Genomic DNA, 13,019 nt, shown 5'->3' with positions numbered 1-13,019 from the left:
TTTTTAATAAAAATTGATGTGAAATTGAGTCAAATGCTTTTTGGAAGTCAGTGAGTACGGCACCCACCTCACTGGCTTGACCCATGGCTATCAGGACATAACGTAACGTAACGTACGGTGGGTTTCACATGACCAACGCTTTCGGGATCAATTCCGGTTGTTCTTTTCGAGGTACCCCTTCGTATCTGAGCACAGAATATATTCCAAGATTTTAAAATACGAAGATTTAAGTAATAATATATCTCAGCATTTAGGTGGTGAACTTTGATCACCATTCATTGAAAAGCGTGAACACTGTCTCACAAATGCTTACGTTGTAAACAAGTGAATAATTTCAAACACCTGAATCAAAATCTTTCCTAGATTTTCGTCAGTGAACAATTGTTGGAGTAATAGAATGGCATCTTGTGCGTCCCTCCAGGCAAGGAAATTAAACTTCTTAGTAACCATACATTTACACTTGCGCTTACAGTAATGACCTGTTCCACAAGCTGGCATGCAATTTCCTCCACATGTATTTTACGATTCGCTACGAGTTCTTTTCAGCTTTTATTACTTTCTTATCCACTGGCTTGCGTCACGGTTCTTCTCCTTTGCTTCACGTTCTTGCTGCCTTTCATCACCGTCACCAATTGAATTCTCACGTAACATGATGAAATGTAATAAAACGCGGACAAACTCTTGTCAAAGGCCCTGTTGCGACTGACTACGCACTCCCACACGGTTCATCCAAGCAGATCAGTACGAGGAGAATGTTCAATAAGGAACAGATGCAATAAAGAGCGAGCGCTTACAGGCCGAACTGGTAGTTTTTGGTGGTGCCCTTCTGCAGGTCGCCTTCGTGGACACGCACACTAGATTTATTATGCTGACTGCGCTCTGATCCTACGTGTCGTTATAGGCCGTTTCTAGGGGCGCGATCCAAAATCAAGGTAACTCAGAAACGTAGTTAAATCTTGCCTCTAGCTACAAGTATGGATATTTTTGCAACACACGCTTCGTTCCCATACAAAAAGATTCTGAATCAATCACAGTAATTACGCATAGAATAATTTCTTGTAGGCCAAAATAGACTTAACTGGTTATTGCACCAAGCTCCTCATCTGCAGTAATAGATGCTTTTCATAGGCCTATAGCTTGAGCTGGACCAAATATGCAATTTATCTCCCCTATGTGGTAACAACTCCCGATTTCAATGTAACTACCATTACGTAGCATTTGTAGTTTGTTTCATCGATGAAGTTGCAAGGAATCGACAATATATGTTGCTGCTACGATCATGATGGAAATTATATCCGTCGAGTACAGTACCGCAGTATGTATCAGACATATCATGTTAAAAGTTGTAATCTTAGATGTTCAGGGAATCTGGCGCCAAGACGGTAGCATTGGGGTTGTTTCGGGAAGGAGACCAGACAGCGAGGTCATCGGTCTCATCTGATTAGGGAAGGATGGGGAAGGAAGTCGGCCGTGCCCTTTCAGAGGAACCATCCCGGCATTTGCCTGGAGTGATTTAGGGAAATCACGGAAGATCTAAATCAGGATGGCCGGACGCTGGATCGAACCGTCGTCCTCCCGAATGCGCGTCCAGTGTCTAACCACTGCGCCACCTCGCTCGCCAAGACAGTACTCACTCTATTAATTAACTACAAGTATACAAAATGACACTCTTGCTTTATTATCACGTCCCCTTCTCTTGCTTTATTTACCAACATGATGGGGAATATCGTTCGCCATTGGCACAGCGTTATCAGTTCATCGGTTAATGTTTATCCATACACCATTAACAGACATGCCAGCTTCAGTGTCTGTCGGTGCTTCACGAAAGATTCTCTCTTTACAAATAGCGAACATCAGTGACTACAAAACGTAGTATATTTGTAGATCACCTCCGTGAATCTGGGCCGCACTGGACAGTTCATCACTTGCTGTTATTCCAGCTGTCTGGTTCCAGCACTAGTTCTCCACGCATCTGAGATTCTTCTCAGGTCATTGCATTAGCTGTTACAAGTTTGTTAGTTGGTAAATTTATTAAAGAGAAAACTGTAAAAATCTGACTGTTTATTTAACAGTTAATTTTCTGCATCAGAAAGCACTGAAGACAATACAAATGATACTTTACATTCACAACTGTAAAATTATTCTACCAGACTGACATGGAAGAAGCTGCATAAATTGTTTGTAGATATTTAAATAGCTCTACACAAGAAGTTCACTCGTACGCTGCTTACTGGTTTACTTTGGTCAGACAGTCTTATTATTAAACTGTTTCGTTTTGTCACAAAAGTATTATGATGCCAGCCTCAACGAATGCTTTGTTATTTACACTGCTCAGTAGTTAAAACAACGTGGGAGAAAAAGATATTTGCAATTCTGAGCATGCGGTCGATTCCTGCTCCTGCTGTTCTCTCACGATAAATCCGCTATACGATGACTGAAGTTGCCGTTCTGTTCCATGAGCACTAGTTATGCGCTTTGTCGCGTCATGTACTGCTTGAAACTCTCTCCACAATAATTCAGCAACCTCTTATTCGTGGCATAACCAGTCTGAGACATCCACCTCTTCAAACGACCAGCAACTCTGCCTACTGATCCAGCTCTTCAGTAGATCGGCGCTCATTAAGATGCCTGTGGTAAACAGATCCAGCTACGCCCTCAAATTATTGCTTTATCGCTTTGACTAACAAGGGAAGCCACGACGTTTGGAACGCGGATTTACTGTAAACTTCGTACAATCGTAGTTCTCCATAAGGACAACAAAATGTGTAAGCAGTAGCGCGTACTTCTCAAGCGAAAATCGCAAGATAATTTCGATCGTCAGATATATATATATATATATATATATATATATATATATATATATATATATATATATATGTGTGTGTGTGTGTGTGTGTGTGTGCGCGTGGCCATTTTAACCATGAAGCGGCTGCAGCGGAGTGGTGCCGCTGCGGTAGCTCAGCGTGTTCGGCCACAGCGTTAGCTTCCCCTCGTAATAAATAAACGGTTCATCGAACAAACTGAACGGGTGTCATCGGACGTCCGCCCTGAACAAATTCAACAAACAATATAGAGCAATTTTTTTTTAATGTTTGGCGTTTAAGCCGCTGGATCGCTGCACTGATTTCCGTTCGTCAGCTTTTTTTTTTCTTTTAACACAGTCATTATCTTTACTATTTATATTACAATTCATATAATGGGAAAAATACGTTTAATCGGATGAACTTTTATTTAAATTTACGATGTTATTTGGCAGTCTACTAATTTTTACTATCACAAATAATGTAATATTCATAACTATCGACTAGTACACGACCGAACGCATAAAGTGATACTGAAAATGTATGCTTGCCCGTGTCTTCAAACCTGTTCTTATTTAATCGAAAGAGAACGAAGAATTTCTTCTCGGAAGACGCTACTAAAATACACTCGATACTGCATAACCAATTATCTGAGCCGATTTTTAACGAAATACTGCGCCACGCGTGGTTTGCTTCCAAACTATCGTCTGAAAGAGACGTTTTTGAAAATGTTAACGAGGTTTGTTTTTCCACGGAAATCGTCAAAAGTCCGTGCGTATGCGGAAACATAGCATTTATTCAATGCAGCTGGTGCCGTTTAACTTTATGTTTTCCATGTTTTTACGAAAAATACCACCCTGCAACTTGTAATGTCGAAACGACGATTAATTGTACATCTTTCGAAAGCCGTCTGTGTCGGTCAAAACTTGGAGGTAACAAGTGTTTTCAGGCTCCTTACAGGTATAAGGGATTTCTCAAACCACGGACAAGCATACATTTTCAGTATCACTTTATGCGTTTGGTCGTTTACTAGTCGATAGTTATGAATATTACATTATTTGTAATAGTAAAAATTAGTACACTGCCAAATAATATTGTAAATTTAATAAAAGTTCATCAGATTAAACGTATTTTCCCAGTGACATCAATTATAATACAAATAATTAAGAAAATGACTGTTAAAAATATAAAAAAACTGACGAACGGAGCTCGATGCAGCTATCCAGCGGTTTTTTTTTTTAAAAAAAAGAAGAAAACATTTTGCTCTATATTGTTCTTGGAATTTGTTCAGGGAGGACGTCCGATGACACCCGTTCAGTTTGTTCGATGATCAGTTTGCTCAGTTTTTTTATTATAAAGGGAAGCTAACGCTCCTACCGAACACGCTTTTTTTTTATTCCACAAAAGCAGTAACAAAAATGGCTACAATGAAATGATATAAATAAGGTGAAAGATAATTGCAGTCATAAATTACAGGATTCAAAGAATGAGCCTTTAGCAGTAGCACAATTTAGCACCTTCACTGTCACCTTTAACTGGTGGCAGTTCAGCGTGCACATTTATTTTCTTCTTCTGCAACCTGAGGTACCGCATCATCATTTCCCAGACCCAAATTAATCATTCAGTAAATCCTTGATGTGTGTTCCTTCCAGCGTAAATTACATGGACAGAGGAGCAGTCCCGAACAGCGATATCGCAAAATCCTTCCCTGCCTTGTTGTTTTTGTCAGTTCCGGCCTTCTAAAGGCATCCATAGGGAGTTCAAGATCTTCCTTTATATCAGACACAGAGCTACCGTGCCGGCACCACTCCGCTGCAGCCGCTTCATGGTTAAAATGTCCACGCACACATATATATTCGACGACAGAAATTATCTAGCGATTTACTCAATAACTCTTGAGAAATACGATCTACTGCTTACACATTTTGTTGTCCTCATGGAGTACCACGATTGTACGAAGTTTGCAGCAAATCCGCTTTCCAAACGTCGTGGCCTCCTCTTGCAAGTAAGGATTGTCAGCTGTATTGTGCGTATCTAGATCGGTACATTGACACCCACTGTCGACCCTTCAGTCACAGAACATTATGTCTGTCTAGATGGGTAAATTGTAGAACACATAATTCACAGTTAATACGTAGAAGGATTAGCCGAGCAGTCTAAGGCGCTGCAGTCATGGACTGTGCGGCTGGTCCCAGCGGAGGTTCGAGTCCTCCCTCGGGCATGGGTGTTTGTGTTTGTCCTTAGGATAATTTAGGTTAAGTAGTGTTTAAGCTTAGGGACTGATGACCTTAGCAGTTAAGTCCCACAAGATTTCACACATATATGACCATATATAATACATAGAAGTTACCAGGTGAGGTTCGCTCTAGGAGGTCGAACAACTAAATAAGTGGGCAACGGAAGGGGAGGAAAATCAAGAGATGATTACCACACCACATATTACCCAAACATTATCTACATCGACCCATGTTAAAATACAGAAGTACGAAATCATTTCTTGTATTACAAAGCACATACCCATTGATATAACCAGAATAAGAGAAAAATTTCTAACTGCAGGATACAAGCAGGTGGCTGATTTCCTTCGAATGTCAGGAATTTATACTCTGCCAGAACAGTGGTGAAGTATAGTAATGAAAATAACTCATGTATAAAGAATATTCAGTATGGTAAGTTTAGCTGCTTAAAGCAATTGAAGAAAAGTAAAATTAAATTCATAAAATATTTAGCCTCTAGGTTGATTTACTATTGTGAACCATTTTAAAAGACAATATACTGACAAAATGTTGTATCTTTGGATAACATTAGGAGATAGCATAGCCTACAAACAAAACCCATGAATTTCTAACACAAAAATGCTGTATACTCACTTTAAAATACCTTAAATTGGCTCATAGAGTAACAGTCCTTCAAAACATGGCATACTGGAATACTCTGAAATACACAACATGAAAGGCACAGTGAAACATTACACTTAGATCAGAATTACTCAGTGTTTCAATTGGTAAGAGGTAGCATAAGCTAGCCAGAGCATCCGATAAATTATCACTGCCTCGACTTGGATACGTGCAAAAGGGCAGTACAGACAAATAATAATTCAAAACCTCAGAAAAGTGAAAGAAAAAATATACCAATTCACTTAAAATCATTTTAAATTACCTTACTTTATGCACTTCACTTAGTCAAAATTAAGCAGAACCTGTAGAAAAGTTACGCATAATAGAGACAATGAAAATTAACAAGGCTGATATACGATCAAGCTGTGGTCTGAATGGTTACTGGTTTGCAGAATAAGTAACGTAGGTCTCATAAGTAGATACCTGTAATCAATATCTCCCATAAGTTACCGCTCGATATTCGATATAATAATGTCCAGATACAAAGTGAGAATGTGGTATGATCTTACAAGTTTGTGGAGAATGCACCTGCTGTAAGAACTTCCTAGTCATAATACATTTTCGACTCATATTCATTAATTGTAGGAAACAGATACTCCTTCAAAAGCTTATCGAACTTCCAGAAGCACAAAATAATATCAATATGTATCACATCATTACGTCGCAGTTATAGAAATAACATAAAGAAAAAGTACTTGAGGGAATAAATATGTAGCAGATGGTTAATATCCATTATCTTATGTAAGAATACTGTTCATTATGTCATCATAACCATGCTAACTCTCTCAGTCCCTCTAACAGGAAAACACATGAAAAATTACTGATTCCTTTTAAAGTAAGGAGGTAAAATGTGAAATACACCAATAAAGTACAAGATCTAGGGCTCAGAATAACACACAAAGTTAGTATTTTCCCCAACAGTGTCACTCAACCACATTGTTCTACAAACTGTTACAGTATTATTAATAAACTTTCCTCTGCAACTAAAACAACAACTAGAAAAACTGCAGGACAAAACCAGAAATCACTTGTCGAATTATCATTTAAAATAAGGGTGGGTTACAACCTTATTTTTTCCTCTAAAATGACAACGTTCACGAAAAATATCCTCTTCGTCAACTGGTTTTAGAGTTTACAGTTTGAAGATTATCAAGGAACTTTCTTTGGCATAACATAAGGTTGTAAAAGAAAATTATATGCATGGAGAAATACCGGCTGGTTGCAATTAAACTTTCCCTATTTAACCGATATAACACGAAAACTGATCACTGTAAGAGTATCAAACTTGGTAGCATTAATGTCCAGAGTATGGGGTGCATGAGATCCATGCGTCGCAGGGCCATTGTCCAGTTCCAACAACGGCCACCAGATGCCTCGATCAGTCATCGTGATTCATAGTCTCTCACACCTGACCATTCGCAGTGCACTTATTGACGTGTCAACATGAGCTTGGACAAGACGAGCAGAGCATTATTGGCGAAGCTCTATTATCAAAGCATCAGTAATGCTGCAGCTGCACTTCGAGAATATCACCAGCTGAAAGGATTACGGAATGGTCCTCTTCCTCCACCTGCAGTGCGACCATGATGAAGAAGTTTGAATCAACTGGATAACTGGGGGTCGCTCCGGGATAAGACCGACGACCCGTTGCATCGCAGATGGTTGATGGAATGGTTGTTGCTATGGCAACAACGCTGCACACAACTCCCGATCGTCAGGGAGTGCGCGTGCTGTGTCACGACAGATGAACATCCCGTGGTCCACTGTACGGAAAGTGCTTCGACCCATTCTCAAATCGTATCCCTACAAGATACATATCGTACAGCAGCTTGCACCACGCACAACTACGCGGTGACTTCGCTTTCCATTTTCTCCAAATGAATTAAGTTTACGAGGACTGGCCCTGGACCATCCTATGGCCAGGAAAAGCTCATTTTTCTCTGACGGGTGAGGTGAACACACAGAATTGCCGAGAGTGCGGAGCTACAGTCACTGTGCATGAAGTTCCTGTGTATGGTGAACGTATCCCCATATGGTGTAGTTTCACGGCTACCTTCATTATTGGCCCATTCGTTTTTGAAAAGATTGGCGCTGAAGGACCAAAGATGTGCAGTGTGACTGCGATATTCTTCGCCAGCACGTCATACCCCCCCCCCCCCCCCCCCTACAGAAGAGAGACGGAATGAACTCAACAGTTTTCATGCAAGATGGGGCCCCACCGCACATCGCTCGTGAAGTTCCCCTGTGTCTCCGAAACACATCTGGAAATGATCAAATTATCAACCAGTCGCTTCCAAATTCTTAGCCAGCACGATAACCTGATCTCACTCACTGAAATGGTTCAGATGGCTCTGAGCACTATGGGACTTAACTTCTGAGGTCACCAGTCCCCTAGAACTTAGAACTAATTAAACCTAACTAACCTATGGACATCACACACATCCATGCCCTAGGCAGGATTCGGACCTGCGACCGTGGCGATCGCGCGGTTCCTGACTGAAGCGCCTATAACCGCTCGGCCACAACGGCCGGCTCACTCACTGAGATTTCTGGTTGCGAGGCTACGTGAAGGACTCGGTTTACCAGGGGAACATTCATATATGTGCTGATCTGAATGGCAGCATATCAAGAGAGACAGCCTGCGGACATGCCTTGTTCTACTGTGCATAATGCAATCCTGTGCTTACAGACTCTCCTGGACACTGATGGGCACCATATTGAGCCCCTTTGTTAGCAGTAATGGTACCGGTATGTAATGGTAGTAGCACATTAAAAGTGTTTCATCGGACTGATTCTGGATTATTTCTCGTCCCCTATGTCGTTGACATTAATGCTACTAAGTTTGATACTCGTACGGCAGTTAGTTTGCGTGTTATGTAACATGTTAAATAGGGAAGGTTTAAATATAATCACCCGGTAAACAGGCAAAACTCTAGAAAAAGTAAATAAAATGTGTGTCCACAGTGATAAACAACAAAGAAAGTTTTGCCTTATCTGAGCCATGCTGCGGCCCGCGTTGGCGCCGTGTGTAGGTTTCTGCCAGGCTGTATAGTTTTGGTAGCGTTGTTTGCCTTCTTCTCGTGTTCACTGGCGCCATCTGGTTTCGTAAGCGTTGCCTGTCCGCTAGTGGCAGCAGCGGCGCTTATCGATATGTAGTTCTGCTGCCCTATCTTTGGGGCCACCTCGTGCTTCTTCCGTGTGGCGTGAGTGTGGTGTTCGGTTGGGAAGGCAGGAGCAGCGAGATCCACCATGCCGGGACCGTTGGCGGCGTGTATGGACTGCTGGATCGAAGGGCAGTGGTCACGAGGGAGCACGACCACGTCGAAACCGTATCCTGCATGTTTAAGTTGAGTGCATTGCAACTCGCGTAGAGAAACCTCCACTCTTGTGAAATCTAGCGATTCTCCAGTGACTTGGGTTCGTGTTCCCGTTTGTAGTGTCGCCGAGATAAAAAGCAGCGAGTGGAGTACCTGGGGAAGGCTGATCTGATTAGCCTTCCTGAGCGTCTAGTTACTGTTTACTATTTTCGCTTCTTGCATTGTTCCACCAGCGGTATTTTTCCATCTTGTGGCCGCTAACGCACCAGTTACCTGCCCTGGTGGTTAGTGTACTTAACGGCAGTGTACATTTCCTCGCCTTGCCACCGCTGTCCTGTGAGGCGTGTAAGTGTGACAGCTACTTGATCGTAGGGTGAGTGGCGTTCTTCGACCTTAGTGGTAGTCATTCGTTCTTGTTCCGAGCGCTCTAAGCACAGTATTCTGCGGGCGGAGCCCAGACCACCAGTTCTGGCTTTGGCGTAATTTTACATCTTCCGTTAGTTTGTTGGGTATCAGGTAGCTTCACCAAGATTATCATTAGTCGCTCGTTAGACTGCCATTACCATCTTGAGATCTGAATGCAACTCTTCGCTGCCTTTTTCTTCACTCGAGAAAGTGTTTTTGATATGACCTACAAAGAGGTCGATTCCTGGAGCACCGTCTGTCACTGGCCCTTGTGTTTTATTTTATTATTGTATTATTAAGTTACCATCATTTGTCTCACCTGTTTGGTGATCAGTTGAATGTTTTTTTAATTAACTTTTGCTATGCCATTCGCCGTTTGACAGTATATTTATTAATTTTTTAATAATTGCCTTTTCGGGCCTTAAAGGCCTACAGCCGTGATTGTGGTTACTTGCCTTAAAATTCTGATTGAGACCACATTGACTTATCTTCGAAATTATTGGCTGTCTGTATGTTATCTATTTGTTAAATTTTAAATGCCTCTGAGCACTATGGGACTTAACTTCTGAGGTCATCAGTCCCCTAGAACTTAGAACTATTTAAACCTAACTAACCGAAGGACAACACACACATCCATGCGCGAGGCAGGATTCGAACCTGCGATCATGGCGGTCGCGCGGTTCCAGACTGAAGCGCCTAGAACCGCTCAGCCACTACGGCCGGCTAAATTTTAAGTAATTGCCATTTTTCGCGTTTAAAGGCCTTCAGCCGTGATTGTGGTTACGTGCCTTATAAGTCTGATTGCGAACTCGTTGGCTTGCTTTCAAACAATATTTATTAAAATAAATGAGTGAAATTGCAAATCAAAACAATAGTAATTGATTCCGGCCCCGTAAACAGTCGTAACCCAATCCTACCTTTCTTAATTACCATAAAGGAAGGGAAAGAATGCTGTGAGTTTATAATCAGTTCATAAAGTACGAGAAGATTCACAACTAGAACGTGGTTCAACGCGACGGAAGGAAACGCATTATTTGTAAACAAACTTCCAGCTGACCGTTTAAGAGTGCATGGGTTGCACAGAGGGGAAGGAGACAGATGCGTGTGTAACGTCGACAAACCTTAATGGTAGTTCTCTCTATTAGGGTAATGGATGGCGATTCTCAGTGGCGTAATGCATGTCTTGCATGAGAGAAAATAGCGGAGAAGTGGGCGTAAAGAAGGAGGAAGGGCGAGAGGGATGACGGAAATGTGGCACTTTCAGCACTCGGCACAGCACGTATATGATTGCTAAGCGTTTTTGAAAGCACTGCAGGTGGCGTGTACCGGCGGTATAACGCTAAGTGTACGTAAAAGCAGAGTATGACAATATTGTCCGACAGCCAGTTAAATATCGTTACCAGTCATCACAGGACGACCCAAAAATAGTACATGAAAGAATCTTAACTTCTGTATGACAAAATCCAAATGCAAGGTAGCATCCGAAACGATGTTGATTAAGGCATAGTTCAGATCATTAGTACAGTATTGCATTAATTCTGAAATAAAAATAGGATGACAGAGTGCATCTCTGTGTTGAATGTCAGCAAACACAACGTTCCAAAAACGCTGGACCGTCGTTTTAGGAATTTGTTGTCCTTATAACACGCACAACAAAGTCGCTTCAAGACGATGAAAATTTCGCTACGTAAGGATCGGAGTGCAAAAGGAATTACTGCGACTCGAACTTCATATAAACATGTAAAGCAAGTAGGTAACAAAAAAGTGTTTATTAATTTCAGTGGTCACAGGTCAGGAAAATTGTATAGAGACTGCAGGGAAACTAAGTTCACTGGGCATCAGAATTAAAAACACGCAGTTATTTTTAACTCTTAGTGACACCTTGAAAGAAAGTAGCGGAAATAAATGCTCTGAAACGACAGTGGACTGAAGTCGTTTGCAGAACAGCGCAACATTTGTTACAAGAGTTAGATGATGATTCGAAGTACAACGATGTATTGAACAATAAAATAGCAGAATCGACATATGAGAGGCTGCACATCCTAGATTTGAACAAGATGAAACATTCTACAAAGTAGGCTTGTAAAGAGTAGCATTGCAGAAAAACTCAACGTGCTGGCTCCGGTGGAAAAACGAAGTTGTGGCCCTCAACGCTAGCAAACGTAGTGGCACCAGTAAACAGAAGAAGAAAACGAGACGCCACTCTCCCTATTACACGATGCCAACCTACCACGGCACCAACGTGAGCGTCACACGGATTACCAACGTTTGCAGTTACTCTAATGTCATTCACTTCTGCTTCATGAGTTTCCATCAAGATAGCTCCAATACCTGTATTCTTGCGTAGCGTCAACGCAATACGTCCTACACTGACGAGAAGCATTGGCTGTAGACGACATACCATTTGTAAACTTCTGATTACTTTCGTTGACTACCTGTACTGAAAGATAAACATACTCTTCTGGCCTCCACGACGAATTTCAATAGATTTTACCATTTTTTTACGCAGGAATTGACCAAGTGGTAACTGTTCGACGCTGCAGCAAGTTGCTCGTGATGCGAACTCCCTCACGTTTTTCCTGTGCGGAGTGCGTGCATCTCGACCATTTAATCACTTACCATGCATCCAGCTGAACCATGATCATTAACTTGAAGATTAAGGCGCTTTTATAGTCTTTCCAATAACACATTTATGGCTCCTTTTTGACAAGTGAAAAATAAACGGAAAGCATGGAAAGTGGTGTAACGGCACTTCTAGATGTTTCCAAAGAGATATACGTAAGATAAAAATGAAGCTGTGCGATGCAGCAAAGATGCTGTTATATGAGAGAGACGTGACAGTCACTTTTTTTTTCTAGAGCGGCAAATAGAGAGAAGTCTGTGATGCATCTTGATGAAGGGACGACGCGAACATTTTTATCATTCTTCCTATTGAAAAACTTTGTTAATAATATTAAATTTTGTATAAATATAAATAACGAGAAGTAAGTTACGGTGCCTGTCTATTTATTTGACAAGTAGTCCACCTCACCGCTTAGAAATATCAGTTTATTTCATTAGGCGACACGGTCAACAATTAGCAACTGCTACGTCGGCTGTTTTCGAGACGACTAACCCAGCAGAAAGAAGATGTAAGGTTTCCTACTGAGAAGAAAACACAACTAAGAACATTTACTTTTAAATATCCTTGAAAGTTTATTTCATATACACTCCTGGAAATGGAAAAAAGAACACATTGACACCGGTGTGTCAGACCCACCATACTTGCTCCGGACACTGCGAGAGGGCTGTACAAGCAATGATCACACGCACGGCACAGCGGACACACCAGGAACCGCGGTGTTGGCCGTCGAATGGCGCTAGCTGCGCAGCATTTGTGCACTGCCGCCGTCAGTGTCAGCCAGTTTGCCGTGGCATACGGAGCTCCATCGCAGTCTTTAACACTGGTAGCATGCCGCGACAGCGTGGACGTGAACCGTATGTGCAGTTGACGGACTTTGAGCGAGTGTCGCGACAGGCTTGAATGGAGGGACGAATGGAGACGTGCCGTCTTCAGCGATGAGAGTCGCTTCTGCCTTGGTGCCAGTGATGGTCGTATG

The sequence above is a fragment of the Schistocerca gregaria genome, chromosome 7, assembly GCF_023897955.1.
Source record: "Schistocerca gregaria isolate iqSchGreg1 chromosome 7, iqSchGreg1.2, whole genome shotgun sequence".
NCBI lineage: Eukaryota > Metazoa > Arthropoda > Insecta > Orthoptera > Acrididae > Schistocerca > Schistocerca gregaria.
The sequence above is the reverse complement of the archived record's forward strand: the minus strand, read 5'-3'. Positions refer to the sequence as shown.